The sequence below is a fragment of the Dunckerocampus dactyliophorus genome, chromosome 1 (assembly GCF_027744805.1).
Source record: "Dunckerocampus dactyliophorus isolate RoL2022-P2 chromosome 1, RoL_Ddac_1.1, whole genome shotgun sequence".
NCBI lineage: Eukaryota > Metazoa > Chordata > Actinopteri > Syngnathiformes > Syngnathidae > Dunckerocampus > Dunckerocampus dactyliophorus.
The window spans coordinates 5,031,534-5,047,767 of record NC_072819.1 but is presented as its reverse complement, the minus strand read 5'-3'; the positions used below and the strand labels follow the sequence as shown (position 1 = coordinate 5,047,767).

Here is a 16,234-nt window from a genome sequence, read left to right as displayed (position 1 = left end):
TGACATTGTGAAGCAGAGCATGATCCCCTCACTTTGTCTTCTTGAGCTTACTGAGGCATAACCGCACGCAGCATATCATGCATCCTTGTCCTTATAGGAACATCGGAGTATCCACACATCAAACACACTTTTTTTACTACACCCCTGCGGCTTTAAATTGTCACTAGCAACCTTTTCTGGTGTTTCAGTGAGATAACTGCATCAAATATGGTGGTCATAGTCCTGGGCTGCATGAGTGCTGCCAGAACTGGGGCGCTATGGTTCAGTGAGGAGAAAAATTCCAACATGCACAGTGAAATTATCTTGCTTTGCCCTTACTGAACCGTAGCTTCCTAGTGCCATCAGTACGCGTGCAGCCCTGAACCGTGACTGTATCGGCATGAGACATACAGTACATTGTGTTGCCAGCTAGCTGTGTGTTGACTCATTTTCAGGGAATAGTAAGTGTGTACTGCTATAAACGCTGTGCACTGATCACTCTAAAGTACATCCATGTTTATTTTCTATACTATTGTCTTCAGACAGGCTATTCATAAAAATTGCTGAAATGTGAGATACTGCTTTTACACGCAACCATAGACACGATAACTTTCATTACCTGCAGTCTCCTCTCCTAAATTGCCTTGAGGGCGGGGTGCAGAGGCAACCAGAGACGTGCTGTGTCCTGTCGGCATTCCACAAAGCCAAGGAAACACTCCTGGAAAATTCCTGCGTGTCAAACGACAGGGAATGGTGGAAGGCGGAAGGGGGGCATTTAAACAAGCTACAAAAAAGACTAAATGTGATGAAATCCCAAAGTGAGAAGTGTGTTCTTATTCACATTTGAAGCAGCAGGTATGCATGGGCTCTGTGAGGACGCTTCAGCAGCGTAAATAGGCGCCGGCAGACTATACATCTTCCCGCATCCACGGGGCTCTGAGCGGGCATTAGATGTCGATACATAATTTAGCTTCCCAGCTGCGCTATTCAACCTTTGCTGCCAAATAAATATGTAAAGCCGGCAGTGGCGGCCAAAGTCAGAAACTCATTTTGCTCCTCATGTACTATTCAGATAAGCCGAGGATGTGAAATAACCAGGAGCAGATTACAAAGTCTTCATTTAAAGCCAATGACTTCTAGGGAGAGAAACACGCGCAGAACAGAACAGTCGTCTGCAGGCCGAGAATCAATCACCGTGTTTGGCTTATCTGTTGAAAAGCACGCTGGTAGACGACCACGATGTATGACACCTGACATCTTTTGGCTTTTCCAATGCATTTTAAGAGGATGAAAGCACAACTACCTGGTGGAGGAGTTGGTCAACATTTCCACCCTTAAAGCCTTTCTTTTTAAAAGAAACGCCTGACTTCTGACCAACTGGAGTAAAGTGTTTTTTTTATATAAATATTCTTTTTTTTACATAGTACATGCAAATAAAATGCTTTACAAGTTTAACCCTTAAATAAGCAAGGAACCATTTTTGACCCCAAACAAATACAGTAATCCCTCGTTCATTGCAGTTAATTGGTTTCAGACCTGAACGTGATAAGTGAATTTTTGCAAAGTAGATTCCCTATTTATATATGGAATATTTTCATACTTGGAGCATAGAAAACCTGTTTACAACCTTATTATTACATTATTAGAGCTCTCTAGCTATGAAATAATACCCCTATAGTCACCTTTACAATCCTATTACCCAATATAGTAAACATAACGAGAAAATAAGACATAAATAAGACTCACGCTCATGTGTGTTGCTGTAAATGTGTTCCGGTGTTAGGGGAGCTGAGTGGGGGACGGACAGGGAGTGACGTTGAGGGTTCAGAGTTGAGTTTTAGCTTGGTGTGGGCCTGTGTTGGGGATTATTGTGCCTGTTGTGAGATAACTCAAACCTGTAATAAAAGCCTGCTGTTACGGCCATCAAGTCTTGTGTGTGTCACCCAACATTACAGTAACATTACTGACACCTAGTGACCAATGTAGAATACCACATATCATCACAACGTCTGTGAATGTGTCCTCTGAATGCCTTACACAGTCGTCCCACGTTTATTGGGGTTAACTGGTTCCAGACCCGACCGCGATAATTGAAGAAATCTCTTCGTCAATCAACCAAAGCATGGACAGTCATTTGGTTGCAGAGGTAGAGGGAGGGGAAGAAGAGCCAAAGTGCCATCAAGTGGCCAACTGCCTCAAAGACGCACATCATGGCTGTGAAAAGCCCTCTGGATGAGCAAGGCTGTTTATGTTCATCTTTCTTGAGGTGGACATGATTTGTTGTGTACATAGTAAACAGTAACTGCCTGAGGCCTCGCCTGGCTTTCAAGGTAAATAATATTTGACTGTTCTTAACTTTGTTTGCTAAATTTGTAATTTTGCATTCCACGTTATAAGAAGTGTTCATTTTTTTGACCAAAAAAAAATCTCAGATTTTAGGTCCAACTAGCGCTGAGCATCGTTTGAATTTGAACGATACCGGTTCCGATTACGTGTTTTGATTCCGGTTCCTAACGATTCTCGATCCCGATGCTTTTAAGTGACAGGGTCATAAAAGTTTGCATGGTTTAAATGAGGGCGCCAACCAGAGTTCTTTTTGGATGAAAGGTCTTCTCAGTGAATTTTTACATGATATAAACTTTTTATCAACTTTACATTGAATTTCTTACAGGGCTGTCTTCAACCAGTATATTAATACCAAACCATTCAACTTGAATAAGTATATACAGTAGTTGTATAACTTGAATAAGTTTCTTTTTACAGGAATTCACTTTCACAAAAGATGTTTACTTTTGAAAAAGTAGTATACTTTGTTTTCTGCCTCAATGTTGGTGCAATTTATTTTTAACTCTTTCAATACCAAAGACGTAGTTATATGTTTTTATAAACCCGAATGCCCGATCCCAACAACATATTTATACGTCTTTCAGTTTTTTTTAAGCGAGAGGCAAAGAGGTGGTGATGCAACTCCCCACTAATGGATTTCACGCCATAAAAACGGCCACAAGGTGGCAGAAGTGCATTGGATAAGAGCTCGGCAGAAATCATGTGGATGGCATAAACACACATGACAGGAAGGAGGACGTGAAAGAGCGTGGCGGAGCATAGCGTGCAGAAGGTTACGCATTGTAGGGAAATTTTAACGCATGCACAAGCACACACACAAGCACACACATAGTTCAGTTCCAAATATGAAAACTGTAAATAGTTCATGGTGTTATATTTGTAAATAAATTGTTACTTTGTGTCGTTTATGTTGGTATAGTTGTTTACATATTTGAGCTGTCACAAAAGCAAAAAAATATCTGTGTCAAAGTGAAAGTTATGCTTGAAACGTATCTTTTTCACAAACAGCTGGTTTTCTCCCTTTTCTAGTCGAGAACTGATATTTTCCTGAAACTTACCTATGTTCTACTGCTGTTTACTAAAGAACGGAAGAACAAGCTTTTTCTGATGAAAGACGGGAGTGTAATCTTTCTCTCGGTAGGTTCCATGTTTATATAGCAGCCATAGAACACAATATTCTGTGTACCTTGAAAGATCAGTCAAAATGGTCTAAACTGAAGGTACAAAAAAAAGACATACTGAACGGGTTGTCTTTTGAAAAACGGCTGGGATCGAATGAGTTAATGACATCCTTATTTTGTGAACACAAGTAAACAGAATCTCGCCAAAGCACTCTTATTATGAAAGCCGGAAGTGTGTTGTGCGAGTTGAGAAGTTCCCTTGACTGTTGTTTGAACAGAGACAAACTGTGCAAATGATAAACTTGCCTCCTGTCCTTTATTTACACCAAACTTCCACATCAGCTAGCGTCCTGAAACCCTCCATTACATGGGCATGAGACAGACGTCATTTACTGTTTGACTTCCCTGATTCTGATTGCTGAGAGGAAGTCCGGCGTAGCGCATCAAAGACAAGGTACTCTCGACACCATGAATGCGTGAACATTAATCATGTTGATCATGCACCCTCCCTTTGCATGATATCATTGTGTTGCAAATGTTGCACTGAGGTGACCGCTCTTTTTTATGACATTAAGCCAAAGTTTTTAGCTGCTTCTTCTTTGCTGGTGCTTTGTTCTTTGTTGGTGTTTGTGGCTATTTCCTCCGGTCGGCAAAGTGGGCATCGAAACTAGGAATCTAAATAAAAACATTAGAGCAATCCTGAGAGAATCGGAATGTTAGTCCCAGTTCCCATCGATGCCCAACACTAGTTAATACACTATGTCAAAAGGAAAAAATAAGCGTACACTTACACATGTGAGGCTTTAATGTTAAAAAAAAGGAACCCAACCATGCCAAGATAAACTGTTTTAAGGTGAAATATAAAGGTAAACACAAAAGTACGTAAAAACGCTAGAAACTCTACCCTTGACTCCAAAGACTTTACGCACTGTCAATCAAACCACTTCAGCATGTTGGACAACTGAGGGATCACACGTTGATTACGATTCCAGCAGCAAATGGAATCCAGGTGATTAAAAGGGCAAAGGTGTGCATGATTGTCTGTTGTTTTGGGCAACGCATGTAATTCTGACAGAAACACAGCGTGTACACACACACCGAGTCCTAATCACTGTCGGACCTTTCTCCGGAAGGTTCCTGCACTGCGATTGACCCCGGTGCACCGTGTCTGTTCTTTTTGTCTGTGCAGGTTAACTAATGGACGGGCTAATCAGAGGGCGCTTGCTGCGCCTGCCTGGCCCCTGTCAATAGACGAGCGACCTCTTCACTCACAACCCCCGCCCCACAGCACTCCCTCAACAGACACCGATGCCCCGACGCTGTGATTCCAAACAAAGCGGCGCTAATCAGCACCCCCAGCCAGCTGGAATGTGGCCAGTTTCTATTGAGGAAGAGGCTTAGCTGCAGAAGCTAGACAGGTATTCTTCAAGCAAACAAGCCAGGGCTCGTTTAGAGGGAGTGTTGGAACCCTGCTTTACTGAACGCCCTTTAAAAACAGGTGAACTGAGCTAAATCAAGGAAAAACAAGCCTAGGGTCTGCGAGTCACCCAAAGTCAGCTGGGATAGGCTCCAGCTTCACCACGACTCTGAACAAGATCTTCGTAATTAAAAATGGACAAATGAATGGATATTATGTTTGTTTGGATATCTAGCTCTCCGTCATTCACTACCGTGTATTAAAGTTGGGCATACACTGTACCATTTTGTTGGTTTTGTTTTTTGGATTGATTGATTGATTGATTAAAGTTTAACAACACTATCAACACAAAGTGTTATGTAAGTGTCTGGACCTTAATATGTGAAGTTATTAATGACAAAACCTGTTTCTCGGGAGTGTAATTTATCAATTTAATTAGGGAGTAGAGCTTGTAAGATAGAAACTGTGACCTACTTTACCGGGCAAAATTCCCTACTCTTTTCGAACAGAAGTACGGTAGGTTCTTTAATGTTCAAATGGTGTGGCTTTTCTTTATACGGGATGGCGGCTTAAAGTCTCCTCTGTAAGACGAGATACTGAATAAAATGGCCTGCCAAGGGGCCTGTTTCCATTATCTAAAACCTAATAAAAAGATTTATTTCTTTAAGAAACTCTATGATGCATGATCGCGGAACTTCGCTGAACAAGGTTTTCAGATCAGGTACATTATAAAAATTGACACAGATGTGAGCAAACTCAATGCATTCAAGAAGGATATGTTTAACTGAGAGTGTACTATTGTTTTTTGGAATTCCAGCCCACACTGAAGCCAAAGCTAATGACTGAAGTGCTCACAAAGTACAGAAGCGTTAACATATATTAGAAACTTATTTAAGATTGGAAAATTTCCTAACAAAATGAAAATAGCTAAAGTGGTTCCAATTTTCAAAAAAGGAGATAAACATCAATTTGCAAATTACCGACCAGTTTCCTTATTACCCCAATTTTCTAAAATGATCGAGAAGCTATTTAATAATAGATTGGACAAATTTATTAATAACAATGAATTACTAGCAGGTAGTCAATACAGATACAGAGCTAACATTTCAACTTCTATGGCACTGATTGAAATCACGGAGGAAATGACTAACGCTATAGACCATAGAAAGTGTGCAGTTGCAGTGTTCATGGATCTTACAAATCGAGGGTCTGGGCACTCGATTCCGTGGAACAATGCAGTACAGGTCAAACGGACTAGGCTCTTATACGCAATATTGTACGAAAGCGAGACAGTGTCTAAAACCAAGGCAAAATCTTTTGTCAAAAATAGAATCATACGAAAATTGGGGCATTTGAAAACAGAGGTTTGACTGTATTTGTAAGTTTGCGCGAAAACAAAGCTTTAAGAATATCACATTTTTTCAATAACAAAACAAAAAAAGAAACTGAGCAGAAGTATACATCCAGTGATGATTACATGTCATACAATGATGCCATTCCGCATTCCTAACATACTAATACATAAAAGTGCATCTACTGTATTTTATGATTGTTGAACATAAGAATAAGAATAAGATCCCATTGCTTGTTCTGGCTTCTGATGTTTTTACAAAGAAATACATGTACATTTTGCCATGAAGGACAACAATCTTGGTTTGATCTGTATTTGTGGCTTAGCATTTCCTGTAACAGCAAACAAACTAAAGTATTGACAAGCCAATAGAAACACTAATTATCACCTGTATTTGAATCAAAACTGGAAGCAAAATTAACAGATGCAGTAAACTGCAATGAACTAAAAATCCATTTCACATATTCTGATGACGTGTTTGTCAAAGGCTCACATGCCTCCGCTAGCTTCCGAGCGGGAGGCAGCCCATTTGTATTCTGGGTGTGCCGCCTTGAATCTGCATCCAAATGGAGACTGAAATATTTATGCCTCAAAATGACGATGCTGCCCGATTGTCAATGTGCTCCAGCATAAGAGCACATTTAGCAGCTAGCTCGCATTCCTGCCCGGGCAAGTCGCAACATCGGAACGCCGCCGCTGTGGAGATGAGGGGAGTTATCACGGCAGAGAGAAACACCTCCGGGAGGCCTCGGGCTGCCGAGCCTCAACTCACACAAATGCATTCAAATTGCTGTAACTGTCAAAAAAGCCTCTGAAGCAAATGGCAACATTTCAAATGAAAAGCATCCTTTTCATGTTAGTCAAATCAGGGATGTGATCATGCAGTTTGAGGATTTGAAGTCGGGGAGAAGAAGTAATTACGCCACACGAAGTGCAAGTTTAGAAGACTAGAGGAAGAAAGTGAAAGTTGTAAAACATTGAACTGTTGTTGCTGTTGATTAAAGAACATGTACGTCCATGAAAAGTTGAAGAACACAGCCTATAAAAGAGAAAATCTTGACAAAAATGTAGATTGAATGTAATTTTCTGTAAGGTATTCACACCGTCATGATCTCATGATGGCAAAGGCAACAAAGCTTTCTCTCTTTGGATGCGGTCAGATTGTTGAGCAGCATAAGCAAGGCTTTGCTGCTGAGGTTGGACGTAGTAAGACTTCTTCAAAAGATGCTAAGAGTTATGGAACAAAAAAAGTCAAGTGGTAGACCCAAAAAAATGTCACCGGTCCTGTGCCAGAGGATCCCATTGGCTGTCTGTCAAAACACGGGACTTTCCTCGGCCCAGATAAAAGGCTGTTACTGGTGCAGAGCGCAGTCCAATAACCATGAGATGCCTTCTGCGAGAGAAGGGTTTTAAGATGAAAAAACGTCAAAGGCCTCGTCTCCTTCAACGGCACAAAACTGACCGTTTGGAATTTGCACAAGAGCACCAAACATGGGACATTGAAAGATGGAAGAAAGTTTTATTCTCTGATGAGAAAAAATGTAACCTTGACGGTCCTGATGGCTTCCAACGTTACTGGCATGACAAGGAGATCCCACATGAGATGTTTTCCACATGGCACAGGGGAGGGGGCGCCATCATTATCCTTCAATGGAATAATGGAGCTTCAGGTTGTGCAGGGGCGTCAAACGGCAGATAGCTATGACTGAAGGCCCTCGTCTGTGTGGTAATGGCTGGCTTTGTCAACAGGGCAATGCTGCACTTCACAATTCCCATCTGACTAAGGACTTCTTCCTCATTCTGTTGGACCCTCCCGGGTGTTCCCCTGATCTAAATCCAATTGAGAACATTTGGGGATGGATTGCAAGGGATGTTTACAAAAATGGACATCAGTTCCAGACAGTGGATGCCCTCCATGAAGCCATCTTCACCACCTGGAGCAACATTCCCACTCGCCTCCTGGAAAGACTGGCATCGAGCATGCCCAAAGCCATATTTCAGCTGATTAACAACAATGGTGCAGCTACTCATTACTGACTTTAAACAAAAAAAAAAATTAAAAATGCTTGCTTGCAATACATTACTTACTCAAAAAAAGTTTTGCCTCATTCCCACGTCTTCTTTTTGCATTTTGAAGCTCTTCTTAGAACCTCCTTAAGTTCCAACAGTTAAAAATGTAAATTCTTACAATTTTTCAACTGGTCTTAACATTTTGATCAGGAGTGTACCACGACTTTTGGAAACTAAATATGTTTCCAAATACTACAAGAGGTAAATAGACACCAAACTACGTTTACAATTGAAAACATCAGCCAATTTTCTATTTCATACAGTGGAACCACCAAAACCAAACAAAACCTAAACTCACTAAAACTACAACTATACCCTCTGTCTTTTTGTTGTGTCTTTTCGCACTTTCTTCTTGCAATATTATGACTTTTTTTCTCCTGGTATTACATTATTCTTGTAACACTACAACTTTCATCTCATAATGAGTGATTCTTCTCATATTACAATGTGTTCTGCATTCTGACTTCATCTTGTATTTTCTATGTTTATTGTTATTTACTGTTTAGTGTCATTTTTTTATTTTATTTTTTTTTAGTAGATCAGATCAGATTCTAGAGAAAGAATTGTGGTAACGCCAGTAAATATACCACAGCGTATACTTCCATAATAGTAGTAGTAGTATTTACATAATAAGTAGCGTTATGGCTGCAGTCAAACATACAGTCAGTGGTATGGTCATGTTATGATTGCATTCCTTCTTATCACAGTGGAAGCTCCAAAAAAAAAAAAAATACAAACAAATTGGAGGATGACCAGCGTACAGGTTGTGTTTCACCTTAAAAGGCTCCTCTGTAATTGCCGTTGGTTCCACACAAGCAACAAACGAAAACAAGCTGCAAAGAGGAAATGTCCAAGTGGAAAGATTGTGATGTCTTAAGGCAGACGGAGGTGGTCTCTTAAGAAAGCTGCCATCAGGTGAGGCTCAGCTTAGGAATGTGTTCTCACTCCTTATCTCCCCCCCCCCCCTTAAATCCAGCTATTGTAAAAAGAAGGAATGCTTTTCAAAAAGTTGTTCCTTTCACATTGAAGGATGGCCGGTGTCGTCCCATTTTTCACTTAGGGCTTAAGGGGTGGGGGGTGGGGGGTGGGGGTGGGGGGTACCTGCAGCCTGGAGGAGAACATTTCCTTCCGAAGAAATGTTCCTATCTTTGCTCTTTTGTTGCACAAAACAAACTACACTTGCAACTATACAACTATTGTGTTTTTTTCTTAATGGCAGAATGGGATGTACAGTATGAACTACAGTTTGTATGAACCCGCATACACTACAAGTAACAATATTACAAGAATAATGCTGTTAGAGAAAACAGTCAAAATATTGCAAGAAAAAGTACATTTTACACAAAGAAAGTCATAATACAGTATTTACACAAAAAACAAGTAATATGTGCAGAGATTTTGACATTCACTCATTAAAATTACGACATTCTCATGATCAAAATTTTTAGACCAGTTGAAAAATGGCAAGGATTTACATTTGCACCATTTGCTCTTAAGCAGGTTCAAAGTAGACCTTCAAAATGCAAGAAGAACAAATACAAGTGAGACAAAAATTCATTCATTTATTTTCTATGCCGCTTAGTCCTCACTAGGGTCACAGGGGTATGCTGGAGCCTATCCCAGGTGACTTTGGGCAAGAGGTGGGGTACACCCTGGATTGGTCGCCAGCCAATTGCAGTACACGTATAGACAAACAACCAATCACGCTCGCATTCATACCTATGGAAACCCCAAGCACGCACAGGGAGAACATGCAAACTCCAAAAGTTTAAGAGCACAGCCTCTAAAAGCCAAAATTTTGGCAAAAATGTAGACTGAATGTCATTTTCTGTTAAGTTTTTTCTTGCAGATTTACGGCTTTATTTATTCTTCTAACATTGCAGGGTCCCTGACATGATTCATCGACTTTGCTTAAATATGTTATCTACTGTTTGTAATTATGTTCTACATTGTCAAATTTTTGAAAGCGAACAGTAAATTTGCAAAAATTACATTTACAGTTGATGGTGCCAGTCATGACTAACATTTCCGGGAAGTGACATAATCAGGGTAATATCGCTCAGGTAAACATCTTACTACCTTCTTGGTGTAGAAGGACATTTTCTAGAGTCTTCAACTTTTTCTCGCAGCATTACGACTTTATTCTCACAACTCTTTTTCTCGTAGTACTACATCTGTATTTCTCATAACATTCTGATTTTCTTTTGATAGCGACTTGTTCAAGCAGTTTTACAAATTATGTACGAGTTTATTCTCGTTGTTTTACAACTTTATTCTTGTGCCATCACATTTTCATTCTCACATTACAACTTCACTTCATTCTCACAATATTACTACTTTTCCTTGTAGTATTTGTAGTATTAGTACTATTAGCGACTCATGTTATGACTTTTGCCTCAGAACTTTTTGGCATTGCGACTTTTTCTTGCAATCTATAATATTTTTCTTGACTGCAGTGGTAATACCCCTCTGTACGGTTGCAATTATCCTTCAGATGTTTGTTTTTAATGAAAATGGCTTTGAGGGTCCTCTTGAGGCGCGCCTTTTGATGGGATTTTACTAAAGATGAGCAAATTAAAATGGGGGGTGTGGGGGTCATCATCAAATAATGAACACAGGGCTTTTATTACAAGATGAATATTACATGAAACTCCCTTTATTTCATTTTGTCTTTCCTGGGAGTCGTCCTGCAAAGTCTGTGAGGTGGAAAAAAACATCTGTTTGCGTCAGTAGCTGACTACTGAAAGCTGTAAAAGTGGATGATTTTACTGCTATGCCTGCCGATGATCAACTTGTCCATCCTTAGCAGTAAAGCCACGCAAGCACGGCTGGGGTGTGGCTGCTTTTTTACAGTTGGGAAAAGAGTGGGCGGCCTCCCTCGGGGGCTTGTATCCCATTGGTCGGCCCTGCCCTCCAAACCAGTGTATACCTGAGTCAGGTAGGGAAAGACTGATAGCGCCGTGGTGTTGCTCCTGCATGCAGACACTCAGGAAGACTTTGAAGCATTTTACATGATTTACATGATGACAAGGTGAGTTATGCTTTTTAAGCCAGGAAAGACATCTGCCTTTTATTCAGAGAATGGTCTACAAGTTTAATGGAAAGTCATTTGTGTTCTTAACTGGGTGAAATCCTACTTTAAACTATATCGAATGTGGATGCACAGGAAAGGTCCAGGTTAGGGGTTCTGGGCGGTGTCTGGTTGCAAGCCTTTACTTCGACATGGAGCAAGATACCCTGCAGCCATAGCAGAGGGCGGGCCTGGTCTTGCTCAGGCTTCAAAACTCAAGAAAGGAACTCAAAGCAAGCTATGATCGCCATCCTCCGGTCCCTGCTGCCTGCACCACCTCCTGACTTCAGCCATGTAGCAAGAAGAGGCAAGAACGTGGCTCTCTTCTGCAGGAACATTCCATGTATTCTATCCTTCATTCCACCGGAGTCTGTCATCTGTTCCTAAGCAGATTTCAGTGGCGTGAAGTGTACGAGACATGGAGGGTTCGTTCACAACATACTACAGGCCCAAGACGGAGATCTTTTCAAAGCATTTTCAATGCGGTTACCAACATTTTGCAGTTTAGTGATGAACTTTGCTTCTTGTATGTAAAATTCAACATGATCAAAAGCATTGTTTTAAAACGGTATTGTATCATCTTTTAATCATCTTAAACCATATCTTTACTGTTTTTATTCCATGTTATCTGGTGTAGGAAATGGGCTACATGAATAAACTCCCTTGCCTATATAATTGCCTATATAAGCATGACTGGCTTATAGCAGAACCATCCAAAATAAATTAAAAATGGATTTGTCGTGGGAAACTCTTCCACAGAATGGAATTTTTGTCAATTAGTTGAAATATTTTACTATAAGACTGTGTAACTAACAAAATACACTGACTATACATGCAACCAATTTTTTTTTTATATTACTTGGCACTGACTGAAATCTAGAAATATTTTAGTCAGAAAACATAATTCACGTTGTTTCATTACAGTAAATAAATCTAGTGATTTTTAAAAAATCACTAGTATCCCTGTCATAAATGTGATAAGTGATGTTATTTAATTTGCATTTCATTGCAGTAAATTAAAAAAAAATAGTATTATTGCTGTAATAAATACTGATTTTAGGTCACTCCATCACTCTAATTACTCTCTCACTATAAAAATCACTATTAAGTGATTTTGTATGTATTTACTGTAACAAAAAAAATGTGAATCATTTTTTGTGACTAAAAGTATTATATATTCCAGTGATTGCACTATTATTCAAATTATTATGTGAATTTTATTTTCATTGGAGTAAATAAGTAAAAATATCAATATTATCCTTGTCATAAAAGTAACAATAGTGATTTTTTTTAATGTACTTTCCTTAGAAATTTGAATTTTTCATTAGAGTAAACACATTTTTTAAAATCACAATCACTTATAACAATTTATAACAAGGATAATAGTGGGGGGAGGGGGAGATGCATTTATTTACTGCAATAAAAAACACAAATTCAATTTACCATGGAAAATACATTTTAAAAATCACTATCACTATTATTATATATTTTTATTTGCATTTTTTCATTGCGGTAAATAAATTTAAAAAATGACTATTATTGTTGTCATCAATGTAATGATAATGAATGGATTTACTGTACTAAAAAAATGCTAATTACATTTTCTTTAGAAAATTTTCATTGGCGTAAATAAGTAAAACAATCATAAATATAATGATATACAAGTCACTCCATCACTATAAAAATCACTATTCTGCTTGTCATGGATATGATAAGTGATTTCTTTATGTATTTTCTGTAATTAAAAAAATGCAAATTACATTTTATATGAGAAAAATCTGTATAGTTCAGGGAGTGCCATAAAATACATATTGGTAAAATGATGCCTTTATGTAATATTTGTACAGTATACTAACGAGCTGCATGTGTTAAGAATATATTGGAATTATATACTTTCTAATTGTGGCATTCGATTTCGTGATCATCGCTAAATCGCTGGGTAAAAGTGATCAATAAATAGACATGATAATGCTTTGAGATACAGTGTTCCCTTGTTTATCGCAGGGGATAGGTTCCCAAAATAGCCCGCAGTAAGTCAAATCCCCAAAGGAGCCAACTTTATTGGCTTACAATTATGAAATATGTTTTAAGGCTGTAAAACCCCTCACAGTACACTTTATACACTTTTCACAAACAGTGAAAAACAAGTTCAAATTTCGTTTGAGTTGTAATGATCAACCTACTAGGTTGGACACCAGAAATTATTAAGTGACTCGTGTATTCACTGCTCTGACCGTGATTCCTCCTGGCGCCGTTCGGCTGTAGCGTTTTTGTACCCTTGTTAAAACATATTGCTCCTGCCGTCGTCCTCCTCGTCCAACTCCTTGAACCCAAGATTCATTTAGCCGGTTAGCTTCTTCTATTGTTTATTGGTGGTTAGCAAGCAGCTCACATAGTTAGCTAGTTTGCTAGCTACTATTGACCACAACAGGAAAGGACACCAAGGAGATTGATTGACAATGGTCTACAGCCAATCAGGACACAGAACACAATGGGTGGGTTCTCCCTTAGCCAATAAGGACTGGTGTGGCTCTATATTTAGCCAGCTATTGTCCACTGTGGGTTCCTAATATGCTAGTACAAGCATGTAAACACATACTGAGAGGAGGTGGAGCTGCACTTCTTCAGCATGAGTATACAACACCCTCTACTGATAGCAGTAGTAAATACAATAACAGACACATACAACAGAGCACCAATGGATCGCTCTAATACACAAGCAAGCAAGCAAGTCCACCTCTGAATGGCTGAAGAAAACCAAAATGACTTTGGAGTGGCCTAGTCAAAGTCCTGACCTGAATTCTATTGAGATGCTGTGGCATGACCTTATAAAGGCGCTTCATGCTGGAAAACCCTCCAATGTGGCTGAATGACAACAATTCTGCAAAGATGAGTGGGCCAAAATTCCTCCACAGCGCTGTAAGAGACTCATTGCAAGTTATCACAAACGCTTGATTGCAGATGTTGCTGCTAAGGGTGGCCCAACCAGGTATTAGCTTTAGGGGGCAATCACTTTTTCACACTGGGCCATGTAGTTTGGATTTTTTTCTCCCTTAATAATATAAATTTCCATTTAAAAACTGGATTTTGTGTTCAGTTATGTGGTGACTGACTAATATTTTAAATTTGTTTGATGGTCTGAAACTCAAGTGTGACAAACATGCAAAAAAAAAAAAGAAAAAGAAATCAGGAAGCAGGCAAACACTTTTTCACACCACTGCATGTCAGTTACGCGGGTTAACATGATACTTGCAAGGTTTAACCATGTTCTAACCGTAATGTGTGTTTATGAGCACCAAACATGATCAAAATCAGCCATCTCCCTCACCTGTTTGCTCCACTTTTGAGAGAAGACGTGTTGAAGTTGTGGCTTTTCGTGACATCGTGAAGGAAATCCACCACTTGACAGAGGACAGCTTTGTAACAAAATAAAAATAAAATAATGTTTTAACTAAATTAAAAAGGCAGGCTTTGCTATACATCTTTTTAAAAAAGTTTTAAGACTACTTGCATGAAACTTGGCCAGGATTAGTGTTTTTATATTTTTTTTTTATTCAATGATTCCTTCTATTATCACCATATCATTTTATCGATAAGGTGTATAAACTAAGAGCTCTGCAAAAACGCCCACACTCTTTACCCTCGGGGCTAATTTGGTCCCATCTGACTCCTATAAGAACCACTTTTTGAGATACTAGTACGATAATCCTTAATAAATACTGTAATACAGAATAAATCTAAACCTATTACACCCACCACCAAATAGACATCCATCCTTCCATCCATTTTTTATGCCGCTTATCCTCATTAGGGTGGCGGGGGTATGCTGGAGCCTATCCCAGGTGACTTCGGCAAGAGGCGGGGTACACCCCGAACTGGTCATTCACACTCACATTCATACCTATGGACAATTTGGAGTCACCAATTAACCTAACATGCATGTTGTTGGGATGTGGGAGGAAACCCACGCATGCAAACTCCACACAGAGATGCCCAAGCGGAGATTGGAACCGAGGTCTTCCAGATTTCCTGACATCTTTGTGTTAAAAAAAAAAACAGGCTTCACTGCACATCATAAAATGCAACCGGGAACTCTGACTCTGCCAGTCATCTACAGACATGGGAGCTGTAATTTTATACATTTATTTTTTCTTTAGCAAATAGGCTAACCTAGCATGATGTTGCATGTTTTCACTTTAGCTCACATAGCTATGCTAGCCTTGCTAACGTTCGTGTGCTGCTGTCCCCCCTCCTTAATGTTACGTTGTCGTATGTGATCTATGGCATCTATTACGAGTGCAGATTTAGTGTGTATGTCAAAAGTGGATAAAGTGCACAAATAAGGTGCTAAAGTGCTAAATGGGACTGTCAGAGACAGGCGTGGACTAACACGGACAAATTGGACCATCACCCTTAGATTGATTATCTTCTACCATTGCAAAGATCATTTGTACTGATGTGGCATTAGATTTCCTTCAATTTGAACAAATAGTGGCTGATATCATATCATGATATTTCAGATATCCAGATACCTGGGACCTTCTGTGATTGTTTTTCCACCCCATAATCGATTTGACCTCAATTTCATCTTGGAACACACATCTACAGTATTTCAGTTGTATTGCATTCCCATCTCTATTTGACCAAAAATGATATAAACATTGCTGTAAGTAAGGTACTGTACACTTGACATGCTAACTTTACCAAGTAAAGGCAGGCAGTATCGTCGATACCGTTGCCGATGCCCAACTCATTGACTATGACTCTATAATTGTGTTTAATTTGTTGATGATGTTCATAATAGCACAACAAAAACACATATTTGTGAAAAGAAACACAGAACAGAACTGATCGTATCACGCTAGCATTTCCCCGTTACC

General features: G+C 39.4%; 1 long non-coding RNA gene across 1 annotated transcript in view; it reads right to left on the bottom strand.

The window, feature by feature from the left end:
- Positions 1 to 16,234, bottom strand: part of LOC129191981 (uncharacterized) — a 123,602-nt gene that overhangs the window by 106,764 nt on the left and 604 nt on the right. The window contains exon 2 of the long non-coding RNA XR_008573301.1: positions 14,683 to 14,770. This is a non-coding gene — a long non-coding RNA (uncharacterized LOC129191981). The remainder of the gene's footprint in view (positions 1 to 14,682; positions 14,771 to 16,234) is intronic.